Here is a 14,482-nt window from a genome sequence, read left to right on the forward strand (position 1 = left end):
AAAGGTAGATGGACACTGTCTGAAGTTCCACTGCCAATACAATTTGCTCTTTTAAAGTTTCATTGTATTGCCTCTACTTTTTCACAGGGAAGAACAAAAAAAAGCACTGTAGCTCTTTGTGTACAAAGTTATCTTTGCATCTGAGTAAAATATGAAAGGGTTTCCTCAAAAAATCCCCAAAACCCACTGTTAATTCCTCCCAACAGGTGGATGGATATTATGAAAATGATTTGGTTGATGTCCAAGCGTAGCTCATGGAAAAAATCATTCCATTATTTTTCACATTAAACCACAACATGGTGGTTAGACAGAATGCATTATACAGAGGGCAATTCCACAGATCTTGCAGAATTAGCCAAGGAAAAATTCCTAGATACTGCACACAGCAAGATATTTTGCTGTGCATGGGAAGCCTCCAAAAAAGGCTGAGTCCTGTGCAAGAAGTAGAGAATGATTTATTGGTGTGAAAAATGTGTGCTGATCACCAATATCAGCATTTGGAACTGTGTGTCATGCACACTAGAAGAATTAAGTAGTGTCCAAACCAGACTGTTTTTTATCAGACATTTCACTTGAAGAGAAAATGCAGCATGCAAATAGCAAGGGGGACTCCAGCAACAGCAGGAAAGATCAAGGCTTGAGAGAGGAACACAAAGGCCTGAGCAAAAGGCAGGCAATAGGACAACAGAGAAGCTGCATCATTATGACAAATATGGTCATCCTAACATTATAAAGCCTTGTGGTACATTTACTGTGCTTGCTCAGTGTGCCCCCAAAAACTGCCCCTACCCCACTATCATTAGGAAATTCAGGACTCTGCACTAGTGAGGATTTTTATTTACTTGCTTCTGACTGGAAAACTTGTTTTACTGACTGTACAGTTGGAAGCTGCTGTGACTTCAAGGAATCCCTTCCATTTGCTGGCAGGGTAGCATCCAGCCCTGAAGTGAATTACCATGCTGAGTCCATAAAGCTCCAAGAGCCTCAAAGAACTGCAGCCCTGCCACTGAGGAGTGCCTGTACACCCTGTTTGGTCCAGGCATCACACAGATCCCTTTCCAGCTCCATTTGCCCACCCCAGCAGAGGCCACAGCATGCTGACTACTGCAGACTGCATTCCTCAGCTCCCAGACTGTGCTGTTTGTTTTTCATCAGAAGCAACAGCCTAAAGCAATGGAAACTGTGGGAATTAGCTGCAGTGTGTCAAAACACCATTTACAGTACTTCAGTGTTCAGGCCTCTCAGACAATATAAATTCCTCCCATATGGATGCCTGTCACTAGCTAGCCCCAGCTAGGGCATGGCACAAACCCAGAAGGATCCCTGGAAGCACAGAAGCCACATGAGCAGGCTGTCCCCCCTGAATGCAAATGGGAATTAACTCTCTTTCCAAGAAAGGGTAAGTCAGAGTAGAAAGAAGGCAGGCACCAAGCTGGTGTGATGCTGTGGGATTCAGGCTGCTTTGGTGGGATCAAAATAAACATCAAGCAACTATACTGGTGCAAAAAAATAGTGTGTGCATCTCCTTTGCCTTATCCCTGTGCAGCAAAACTTTTATTCTACTACCCATGGTATCAAAAATCTCCTGTAAAAGCAGTCAACAACATACAAATGCTCACTAGGAAAGTGGGGAAGCTTATTTCTGTATCACTTCCCTTCTCTGTACCCTCCCTCCAGCATATATCCACAGACAGCAACATAACATTCTCTTCGTCTCCTCAGGGCTGAAAAGGGGCAGCTCCCTCAGCTTCTCCCCTTCTGTCACTGCTCCAGCCATCTCCCTGACAATTTAGCACATCAGGGCTTTCCTTTTACTGGAGAGCCCAAGCTGGACCAGGTACCCTTCTCTCACCTGCTCATAACACAGCTGGCCTCCCTGGCCACAGGATGTCCAGCTGATGCCTGACCACCCTTCCCTTGACAGAAATCTGGGCATAAGCTTCTCTACTACAAGAAGAATTCTGGATATAAATCTGGAGTTTGTGTAAAATCCCTAACTCTCAGAGCACCCTGAAAAAGAGGTTTTGTAGATAATGTTTCCTTTTGCTAGCTTCCTGTGGTCAGGATGCCAGTAGGATGTGGTCTGGGAAAGGGGAGATAGATTTGTTCATGCAGACAACAGCTGCCAACTCAAGTGAGAAATGCAGAGCCCCACAGAAACTCCAGCAGAACAAGTGATGCCCATGCAGACTCCAAGCTGTGCTCACCCAGCCAGCACCAGCCAGGCTGGTTGTGCACGAGTCTCTGGGAGATTTTTGTGTTCTGTGATATTGGATAAATATTTTTAAAGCTACAATGACTAGTTGAAATCCCTTAGCACCAGAGGAAAGGCAGGAATTTCCATCTAAATGCTGGTGTACAGTTCATGTCAGCAGCCCTGAGTGGTATTAATCCAATTTCAAAAAGCAATGGGAGAACATTCAGTGCCACTGCCCACCAAGGAATTAATGCAGAAGAATTCAGAGGTTGTCTGACCCTAAAAAATGTAGTGACACACTAAATTACCCACATTTCTGCTACTTTTTGCTGTATAATGCCATGCTATTTCTGATTCCTGAAAATACTACAGATTTTTAGAATTTATTACTATTTAGCAGTGTTCCAGGTTTTCCTGCTACTTTAGGATGAAGCAAAAGTGCACACTGATCTTGTGACCTTTTCACAGAACCATTTCACTGAATTTAATCTCTTCATGTCTGCCTTGCACCAGGTGGCACAAAAAGAACACTGTAGGCCCAGAATAATTTAAAGTTTTCAAAATTAATGCCAGTGAATGTCAGCACTTCTTCCAAGTCTTTTAAACATCTTCACAAACCATTTCAATAGAGGGAAGAGGATCAAGTCTCAGACCACTGGCATCCAGGGTTAGGCAACTCCAGGTTGCTAATATTTGGCCATCCTAAATACAAAATAAGAGAATGGCAAAAAAAAAAAAATGTGGAAAAAAATTAATGGCAAATGACAATTAAAAGTGGTCTGAGACTTGAAAAGACAAACTATGTCCCCCTTCAACTCCTTCACTATCTCAAGCACAGGCATCAAGATGTAAAAAGCAGCATTTTCTCATCCAAGTTTCTCAGAAACAACACATAAGACACTATTTTTCTTAACTGCTCATCCAGGAAATGCAGACCAGCAGAACCTCTTGGGTTACAGTGGGCAAATAGAACAACAGCTACAAATCCTTTCCTTCTCCACTGAGAGCAGTAGCAGAAGAAGAAAAACAGGCATTACAAAAATATGTTTTTAAAATCTCCATTAGTCTTTCAGAGAAATGCAGTACCTCATTTTTTGTGGCCATGACTTGACTTTACAAAATGTACAGCAGTGAAATAAATAATTTTTCCTCACAATTTCAGCCTTTTCACTAAAAACCTTATTAGAAAAGCTCTGTCAATGAGGGGCTCAGAAATGCAGTGGACTGGACTGATTAGTTGTATGAAGTAGAAAATTGTGGTATTTTAATCATCTTTTGCATTACAGTGTGTGCATATTTTAATGTCTTTATAAATGTGTGTGAACTACTTCTGTCTTCACACACCACAGGATATATGAGCCCAGAACACAAATCAGAAGACATAACACTATCAACACAGATGGACAGTTTTATCTCTGCCTCTCTTAAATTCAAATTATTAACTGCCTATCTCTTCAGACACTAAATGCACAGCTGATGCTCTGGAGACATTTTAATAGCCTAAAAGAGCAACCATTTCTCTAAACAGGAACTAAGGGGAGTCTGGCTTACCATTTATTTCCCAAGCTTCCTGGCTTCACTGTTTTCTTAAACAGAGTAAGTTCAACTAATTAAAATAGCAGATCCAAGACAGTGTTGGTCTCCCCATTACTGAGAATTTTAACTGATACTGTTTCAGTCACTGATGCTTCAAGAATAGAAGAAAAACTGTATTTTCAACATGTTTATTACATTTTTGGAAGTGGAAAGCAAACCATTTCACGCTGGCAGTTTTATAGATAATTCAATCTCTATCTTGGCTTGCTCTGTGTTGATTCTGAGTTCTCCAGACATTACTTCCCAAGTTTTAGGTCCTGGGCTTCCAATTACAAGAGTGGGCTTTTCCTGGCTTTTGCAATTTCCTTGCTTCTTTTGGGAAGAAGTGCCCATTCCACACTGACCTCCTCAAACTGATTTTTCCAACTGATTTATTAACTCTGTTCTAATTCTCTTTGATTCTCCAGTGCCTGGAGTGTTCTATGTCTGCTCAGGAGTTTCTGGTCTTTATAGCATGCAGGCTTCCACAGAGGAGACTTAAGACCACATCCACATATCCCTAACACAGATCCATAAAAATCACAACCCTGAAGTTTTCCCAGGAACACACCTTGCCTTGGGACATGCTGCCAATTTCATCCTCCTGTGCTGTATGCAGTCCATCAGTATGTAAGATGTCTGAGCAGTTAGAAATAGCAGCCAGAGCATAAATAGTTGCAATCAGAGCCCAAACCTTCTTGCTCTCTGCAGAAACCTGCTACATTTCATAATCCCAGCCTTAAAACTGCCCATGCTTACAATTTTGAGCCCAGTGTGGAGCCTCTTCAAGCCACTGCTTGGTTGTGCACTCAGCTGTTTCCAACAGTGCCTTCAAGTCAGCAAGGAGGGGGAAAAGGCAGTGAATAAGTGTCTCTGAAAGCTATTTCCCTCTTATTTAATAAATCTTTAATAAACCCTTTAATAGATACTTTTAGCTCTTTTATTATAAATCTCTTAATAAGTAAGTCTGGAAGAGCAAGGCTCAGCAGACTGGAAAATCCCAGCTTACATTTTGTTTTCCTCTTTTCCACACCTTATGGCAAATCCCTCATTGTTCAGGGTACCTAATGCCCTAACTGGTGCTCAGGCTCCCCTATGCATGGTACACAAATCTTAAGGACTTCCACACAGTGCTCACATCCCAGTGTGCTGGGGCACAGTTCATACTCACATGCAGCCAGGCTGAAGGGAAGTATTGTGCCAGAAAGGAAGGGCTTGTTCCATGCGTGCTACTACCAGGGAAAATACTTGGGGATCATACCATTTAATTCCAGGCTTACAACAGGCTTAGCATACCACTGCCATAAGGCAGCAAAAAGGCTATGACTCACAGACAGAAAAAGTGCTTTTATTTACCAATTTATCCCTGCCTTAATCTGGTGACACCTAATGTTCTTCAAGTTTAATAGAACTAAGTTTTAAAACACAGAGACAGCAAAGCTCCCTTCTCCAAGTGTGGGCACACAGCAGCCACCCTGCCAAAGGTGCACTGAGGACTCACAACTTCACATTCTGGGAATGCCTGTTCCTTCATGTGTGACAAATACCACATAGCTCCAACAAGTATTTCAGTGCTTTTGATAACACACTTCATGGCATGCACAATACTCCATGAAATAACCTGTAAAACTGGATGCACATCCATATACAAATCTTAATGGCTTCCAAGGATCAATTCCAGACAAATATGAGAAGGCAGCTGCAGGATATGTGCCTTATTTTCCCTCTGAGTCTTTCACTGAACAGAATTAATAAACATGGTAGGAAAAAAATCCCTCAGAAATGTTAGTACTCAAAAGAAAACATGAATTAATAAATCACATTACAAAATCCCATTCACATTTATTGTCTTAATAACGCAGCATAAACTGGGGTTATCTATACCACATAAAAGCTTTTTACTGGTATGCTTTTACTTTATCAATAAAAAATTGATGGGCTAAGCCTTGCTTTGCTCATGTGTCTGCAATACCAGTCATGCAGACATTCAAGTTTCTGACTGTAGCACAAAACTATTATCTGCAGGTATATCAAATACCCCATGAATGCAACTTGGCTCACAGTCAAGAGATAATAAAACTTACAAGAAATTAACTTTCCAGCTAGAAATGCTAGTTGAATTTCTCTTTTATTTACTTTCTAAGTTAATGTAAAACCTCCAAATGGCCTTCAAAAATATCAGCTTTAGGGAACACAAGTGTCCATCTGGCACCAAAGTTTGCAGATACGAATTTTCTCTTCTAGAAATCAAAATATTTTTTCATAAACCTGAACTCCCTTAGGAGACTGTCCTGTACTACAGTATTACTATTTCCATTTGTCATGAAACATTTGTCTTGGAAGTGATCAAGTTAACATTTACATGGCACTGAAGAAAAATATATTCTCCCATGCTACATCTTTAGGATTCATTCCTACTCCCAGAAAAAAAAAAGCCTCCTTGGGAGAAATAACAGGCAGACACAGTTGCAAGGACCCAAAAATCAGATAATGGCCTAATAATGATTATGCTATGAAGAATATATTGGAAGTAGAGGTTTTTTTCAACTGCTGCCATACATTTTTGCAGGTCTAAATAACTGGGCTAATAATCATTTAGAAGGTCAAGACATTTCCTACAGTGCTGCAAATGAATAACCATCCAGGCTGGATGCAGACTCCAGACCTCTCTTTTGTATGTCAGCAGAAACAGCACTATCCCCCTGCCTGTTTCACTCCAGCAAACATCCATTCCTGAAGGAGAAATGTGCTTGGCTTTTGCTTCCTATCAGCCTGTGCAATCTGAAATGTGCTCCCAGCACAGCTGCAGAAGAGCCACTCGGCATCACAAGGCAGCAGTGTTTGCCCAACACAAGTGAGCTAAGGGGAGCTGGACAGTCTCCAAAGCAGGGAAGATTAAGAGCACAAGAAGATCCACAGGGGCTGCACAGGTGGGTAACTGCTTGACAGTAAGTTTCAGCAACAGCACAAAAACAGTTTAAATGAGATTCATGGCAGTCCCACACACTACGTGAGAAGACCTGAGCACCCCAATCATCACTGGTGATGGTTTGGCTACACTGATGGTCCCAGCAAAAATTAAGAGGAAGGTCCAAGACAAAGAGATGGCCCTAGGAGCAGGGGACACTGATAGATGGTAGTCAAAAGGCAGCACAGTGAGCTGTAATACTCCCAGCTCCTGCTGGATGTCAGCAAGAGCACAGCCTCCCTGTCTGTGAGACTGCAGAGAGCAACCATTGCATTGAACACATGTTTTATTCATTTAGTATCCAACAGCAGTCATTTAAAGATCTGAAGGCATGCTTCCAGGATGCATATTTCACCAACTAAGTACTGGCTCCAACATTCATGAGTTCTGAGAACAAAAGCATATACATCTGCTAGAGATTTTTTTACCACTTTTTTTTCCCCCCTAAACGTTGTTCAGTCTTGTTTCCCAGGCAGTGCAGATTGAGAAGGAGGAAGATCTTGAAGCCTTCCCTTTAACTTAGACCTTATTCACCCAGACACTTCCCCAGCTGAAACTGTCTCCTTCAGAGTTTCTTCACTGTGTCTTCTTCACTTGGCTCTAGAAAGTAGCTTCTGAAGATGACCAAGATCTAAAGAGTACTGTACAAATTCAGGGTTGTATCATAACTTACTGCCAGTGCTTCTCAGAAGCTAGGAATGCTCCCAGATTTTCTTCCCTCTGATTCCCAAAACAAATCCACTGAAAAGCATCCAGGACTTTGAGACATCAGGTTGATGCTAAACTGCCTGCCAGTTCTTGGAAACACCTTTGCCTGCAGTCTCCCAGTTAGTGCCATCAGTAATGGAGTGGATCTAATCGCTCTGCCATGACTCGTTGAGCTGATAGGCTGCATTAGCTAGAAACTACTGAAAGCAGCTGTTTATTTTAGTGCTATTTGAGGTCATTAAGTGGCTACACCACTAAATCATCTGTGAGGGAAAAAAAAAATAGTCAGCTCAGAATGGGAAGCATTAGTACATGAATGCCCTTTTCCTTTTTCTTCTGCTTCCTGCCATTAAAGGAACACAAAGTTCATCTCTGGCTGAGCCTCATGGGACATACTGATATGATTTCATAATATGCAGAACACTGCCAAATATGCTGGCTGGTTAGGCACAGGATAGGACAAAAATATCTCTATTTCCTTATCAGCCCCAAAATTCTGCAATATCAAGGGAAAACATGGAATCACTCTCCTCAGCACCACCAAACCCCCAAAATAAAATTCTTCCAATGCCAGAATCTTGTTGAATTCTAGGTACAAGCAAATAAGGTAAAAAACAGCTACACACTATCTTTGAAATGGCATTTCTGTAACTGACCAAAGCTTTTAAAGATGATACCACACTTGCTTGCTCAATTTAAAATGTATTTTTCTATATAATGACAAGTATGCAAAAGTTCATCTTTTAGGGGAAAAAGTCTTTTGTATAAATAAATCTAACACTATAAATCACTATGTACAACACTGAACTGTTGGGTGTGTAGTCACTAAAGGCAAAAGAGCTTCCCAAGAGGATGCCTGCACAGAGGACAGGGGAAGGAGTGAAAGAATTGTTATGTTGCACTACTTGTTTGAAGTTTCTGTAGATGGATTTTATCTATAGTAGGCATAAGTTCTGACCTCAGAAAGGACAGAGTGTTTTTAAACATATAATTACATTTATAAATAAACAATACCAAGTATACATCCTTCTATTTACATACACACATCCCTTCTGCTGAATATAAACATATCCCATAGATGCTTTCCTTATTAAAAATGTGTTGCTTATTTCTGAAACAAGACCTGATCTTTGCAAATCTTGTTCTAAGTAAATTCAAGAGAAAGTTCCTAGCCAGCAAAAGTGAAATCCTAGATACTGTTCTTATTTAAAGGTCAACACATTTCACAGGTAACTCAACTACAGAATGCTCCCCTCATTTTTAATTTTATTATAATAAATTATAGATAAGGAACATCTCAAAGAGGGCATGGCTGTGTGGGTTTCTTTTTTCATGGAGTTCTATAATGCAATAAACTACACAAAGAACAACAGACTAGCTTCCAATGCTATTGTTTGATTTTCTGCTTAAGAACATACTCTCAGAGCTGTGGTATATCTTATTACATATAAGGCTTTTGGATGCAATCTGGAACAGACTTCCTCACCACATGCTGTTTCTCAAGTCCTTGAAATGCTTTTACCCCCCAGAACATTCAGGGGGAAATGGAGGAGAGAGGATGTTTAAACATAGCTGTTACAGTGAAATTAGGATTTGATACTAATTAGTTTTCAACCTAAAATCCTCTTTCCCATTTCAAAGTATTAGAGTATTTTCCATAATATCCTGTCATAATTGGGCTGCTTCTTGTTTATATTAAGTTGCTGGGAACTTTGCCACTGGGATCAGGAGTCAGCTGTAATGCTGCAGAATTCTAAGTGGTGGTTTTCCAGACAGAGGTCATTTCTAATAAATCAAAAAAAAAAACAAAAAAAACCAAAAAACAAAAAAAAAAAAAAAAAAAAAAAAAAAAAAAAAAAAAAAAAAAAAAAACAACACACAACTAAGATTTTTGGAGTATTTGGGCAAATTATTACTGGAATCTGCAAGGATTGACACAAAAGCATTTTGTGTTGACAACTAAGTTGCCCCTCTACATTAATGAAACTGCATATTTTATTTATAATATGGTCTCTTATGTAAATATTGAAATACTGGCAGCTAAACATAAGAACAAGCAGGCCAAATACTCTCTTGCAAGAGATGCTAAACCACAAAAAAACTTTGTGACAGGATTCTGATTTGTCGCAAATTTTCCTTTCTGGGGAACACCATTATCATTATTGATCTTTGCACTACTGATAAAAATGTAGATTCATCTCCACTGAGAAGTCAATTTTGCCAAGCATTTTCATGTATTTGATAGATGAGATGTAGCAGCACAGACCAACAGATATGCAGCTTCTCAGATCATAAATACTGACTTTCCAGAACAAGCCCTGATAAATCTGACTACTTACTACAAAACTACATGAAAAGAGAAGTGGTTCAAAAACCAGAAATAGTCACAGCATGGCCTTCATGTTCATTCAAGTTCTGTTTCCATCCCTCTGTAACCTGAAGCAGGAGGCAACCGATTTCAGGTCATAAAACTACAATATTCTGAGTTGGATGGGTCCCACAAAAATTCATCAAGTCCAACTCCTGGCCCTGCACAGGAGTCACATCATGTCCCTGAGGGCCTTGACCAAATTCACCTTGAGCTCTGGCAGGCTTGAAGCTGTGACCACTTCCCAGGGGAGCCTGTTCCAGTGTTTATCCACCCCCTGGGTGAAGAGCCTTTTCCTTATATTCAACCTAAACCTCCACAGAGACGGAGGGAAGAAAAAAAAAAGCAGCCTGTATTTACAGTTAACCTTGTTTGCTCAAAAACTCAAGCCTAAATCCCACTGTCTTTTAGAGACTTTGGAATAACTTAACCAGTTTGCTGAATATTCCAGCCTTGTAAACCAGGACAGACTCTAATTGCACTTGGGATTATTTTTTTAAGGTGGTGTGTTTCAATGTAAAAATTTCTCAAGAAGATTTAAGAGGCACCACAGAAGAACAGGCAAGAACAACTATTTTATTTTGCTCTGTAAATCTACTCTTAAAATTTAAACAGTCCTGGGCACTATAGTACACACTTTTTTTTAAACACATAGCTTTATTTATATTGCAGGGATGTCAGAGAATAAGAACTCCAGCTGAGCTGGGGCACAGGAGGCTGAAACCTGATCCCAGCGCCTCCAGAGAATTGTCATTTTCCCTCCAGCTCCACCATCTACTCTGCTTATTTTTAATTAATCTCTTGTAGTATGGTTGAAGTAGATTTTAATCCCATCTACCCTGCCAAAGACAGATCCAGGACTGTCCCTCGGAGTGCACAGGGAAGGGCAGCCCCAGATCCTCTGACAAGTCCGTGCCTGCATCCATGGGGCTCTATACTTCCCTTGCTCTCCAACCTGGCTATCTGGAGGGAAATTCTCCCACTCCATGTCAGCCTGCTTCAGATTTCCTGTTACTTGTCTGTGCAATGGGGTCAGTCAGAGACAGGCCTGACTATAGAATTCTGCAGTTTTCCTGAGGCAGCATCAGTAGCCAGAACATTAAAGCATTGTAACAAAACCAAAATTACAAGAAGCCTCCTGTAAAACATTTCCAAAAGATTATTCAATTCCTCAGTTTAGGAATTATGTTTCTTTTCCTTACATCACATGGGTTAAATACTTGCTAGCACAGTATAGCATCTGAAACATTCACCCTAACCATTGAATATTTAAATGTTTAATAATGGAATGGGAAAATAACGGAATGGGAAAATAACAGAAATCAAAACAACTTCCGAGGTGCCCAGAGGCCATTTGGGACCAGACTTCCAAGTATTCACAGAGCTACACAGACATTAAGGTCAAGTGTCACAACAAACACTTAACATTCAGCAACCTTCAGTAACTGTGAAGGGAGACTTCCCTTTGAAAAGAAGAGTGAATCATCCTCTTCAACACAGGCTAGTTTTGAAATATAATTTTGAAATGTATTAATACAAGGTAGAACAATTTTTATTTATTATTCAAAATTTAATAGACAGATATTCAAGAAATAATTTTCTAAAATGGCTGCACATCCTAGGTATATTTTAGGTAAAGAATCCACATGGGTACAATCACAGGACTCCTGTGACTGCAGTGTGCAGCACCACTCTTGCATATACACTTCTGTGCAAGATACTAACTTCTTCCCAGTACTAACACAAAAATATGGCAATATAAACCATGTTTCAGGTCTGAGAATGGTACTCCTTATCCAGTCAACACCACCATTCCAGATTTACCCTTTTGCCTGCATGTGATTGCTGTGACACCACTGCATCTTGGCTTGCCAGCCTGCACCACACCAGGACTGGCTCAAGTGAGGAGGCCACTGACAGCTCCAGAATTAAGATGCGTTAGAGCTGGGCAGAGGACCACAAACCCAAAAAACTTGGCATTTGTCAGGGACATTGCTTCTGGAGATACTTAGCAGAACTGGCTGCTTTGACATGGCTGGGAGCACAGGAAGCATATCCTCCATCTCTCCTAGAAGAGCTAGATGTAGAAAATCCTGTAAGACAGAGATGTAAAAAGTAAAGATAAGGTTGTTTTTGTCACACTGTTTCAGCATGAGCCAGTGTAGGTTCCAGTCCCGTTGCTGGTCACTGGCCCAAAGCTCTATGGCAATTATGAAGCAGTATTTATGTTAGAGTTTGGAAGCTTCTGCATTCTCCTGCAGACATCCTGAAAGCAGAGAAGAGGAGAGAGAGCTGCCTCATGAGGCTGAGAGCAATTTCAGAAGCCAATCTGTTGAGCAGCAATGCAAGGAGGACAAGGCCACAAAGGAAACACTGCTTCTCAGAACATCTTGCAGATGGAAAAAAAATCTGAAGCGTATTACACTTCAGGTGAGCTTTCCTAACACCAGAATTCTAATGCTCTTTTTTCAAATCACTGAGAGCCATCAAGGACAAGGAGAGAACTGTTCCTTAGAGAGGTACAGGCTACCCTGTTTTATCCAAACAGGATGCAAGGGATAACCAAAATTTAGGAAAACATAATGCAAAGACCAAGCATAATTTTCCATTTGACTGCTGTTCACAATGCAAAATATCTTCAGCACAAACACATGAACAAATATTAAAAAACAGTTCTAATTAATTTGGCATCTATGTGCTTGATTTTAAAGAATACACTTTAATACCATCTGATTCTGCAATTTTGTTTTAGTATGCTTTTTAATTCTTGTACTTACATTCCATTAACTACTTCCATGTGCTATGTGGTTGAACTACCAGCACTTTCCAGAAGGTGAGCTTTCTCTGATTACCTTTATTTTTTTTTCATGTACATAGGGATGAATTGGGCTTTATAGCTGTTGTCTGCCAACAGCTGTTGAAATTCACCCTAGCAGCCAGACTGAGCTTTTTCTGAACCCTAGTTGTTCATCTCACCAAATGGCTACAGCAGCTCCTGCGCTGCTTCAAATATACTTCAATTTTCAAGTAACCCTGGACAACAAGACACCTACAGTATCATTAGCACAGTATCATTAAGTTATTATTTTTACCTACAAAATAGCATCAAGAGCATTTAGGAGTACAAGTGTCTACCAGAAATGCAATTGGAAAGCATTCTATAGAAGTCAAGTGAGCAGAAAGTGAGCAGCCCACTGAAACAAACATATTTATATGTGAAAGCTTTTTGCTGGCATAAACCAGTAGGTTTTCAAATTTCAAAATAATCTGTAATTCCAATGCAAATTCAAGAAACTGTTTACATATTTATTTTCTCTTCCTGTATTATATATTGAAGACAGATATATATGCTATCAAGAGAGAGGGAAAACAGTCTGTCCTCAAGTATGCAATCACCTGCTGCCTTTTGTAATTTGCCAGCTTTGAGATTATACTAGTGAAAAATTCTATTAAGCATTCACTGTCTTTGCTTTCTTGCTAGTTTTGCTAACAGGAAAAATTTTAAGGAAAAAATCCCCCATTTTTTGGACTGCTTCATACTCGATGGCGACTTTTAAATGGGATGATTCGCCTTGGAAAAATGCTGGCACAGCTGAGACACTGCTTTGAACACAGAGCTCATAATATGTGGAATCAACCCTTCCTGTCTTTCCAGCACACAGCATCATGCTTTTATTTTAGCTACCAAAATACACATTTCTCTCTCTGTCAGCTGCACTTAAACTGAGAGTACAGAACAATAAAGTCAATACCAAAACTGTAGTCAGCATCCTACTTTGGTTCTGCAAGCTTTTTGAGTTATCATTTCCATTTACTAAATTTAATATGTCTCTGGAGCTTCTCTACTGGCTTCCCGAAAAGATTATCCTCGCTCATGTTTCATTTCTGGACATAAAATAGTCACACAAGAAAGAGCTATAATAATAAAGTCAAGAAACACTGAATGCTTTTCTGCTGAGAAACATGCAGTGAGGACATGATGGATAGATTAAAACTGAATTCCCCAGCCTGAAAGTCAAGGCTTGGCTTAATTCTTTCTAGTCATCATATGGACAACTGTGGGACTTGGCATAATTTATTAGGAAGTTGATTATGTTGCTGGGATAAGTCTAAATTAATTACACCAAGGCCAAACTCTCTTCTTACTCACAATGAAGAAAATGAAGGATGACTTCACGTAGACACTGTAACTAAGACTAAACACAAAACTTTCACATTTAGAAGAGCATGTGTAGCTGAATGAGGCACATTAAGTGATCACTACAACTACGTACACCAGCAAATGCAGATGAGGTGACCAAGTGTATCTGGTGACAGAATACCACATTCTTTGCTCACAAGACACAGAATTAATTAAACAGACTTGATTATCCATTACAGAAACAAAAATAGAGCAGGAATTGCATGTTGTTTGACTTTTTCAAAGCTATTTCAGCAGATTTAAATACTCATCATCAGCACACTCAAGATTACTGCTGTGAAAAATACACAGAAATCCCCCCACTTCTTCAAAACATCATCCTAGTGCACAGTCGATACAACTTAACAAACCACATCAAGGGCACAGCAGCCATTTTCAAAAAATGTCCAAAAGTTTTCAAGTAAAGAAGTGTACTCTACGCCATCTGTACAGCAGTACTTCTTGCCATGGGTTGCCAGCACTGGT

The 14,482-nt window shown here is 40.0% G+C and overlaps 1 protein-coding gene across 4 annotated transcripts in view; it reads right to left on the bottom strand.

Moving 5' to 3' along the window:
• The window catches only part of ARHGAP24 (Rho GTPase activating protein 24), a 180,395-nt gene that overhangs the window by 87,375 nt on the left and 78,538 nt on the right, over positions 1-14,482 (bottom strand). The window lies entirely within an intron of this gene.

This window comes from Oenanthe melanoleuca, chromosome 4 (assembly GCF_029582105.1).
Source record: "Oenanthe melanoleuca isolate GR-GAL-2019-014 chromosome 4, OMel1.0, whole genome shotgun sequence".
Lineage (NCBI taxonomy): Eukaryota > Metazoa > Chordata > Aves > Passeriformes > Muscicapidae > Oenanthe > Oenanthe melanoleuca.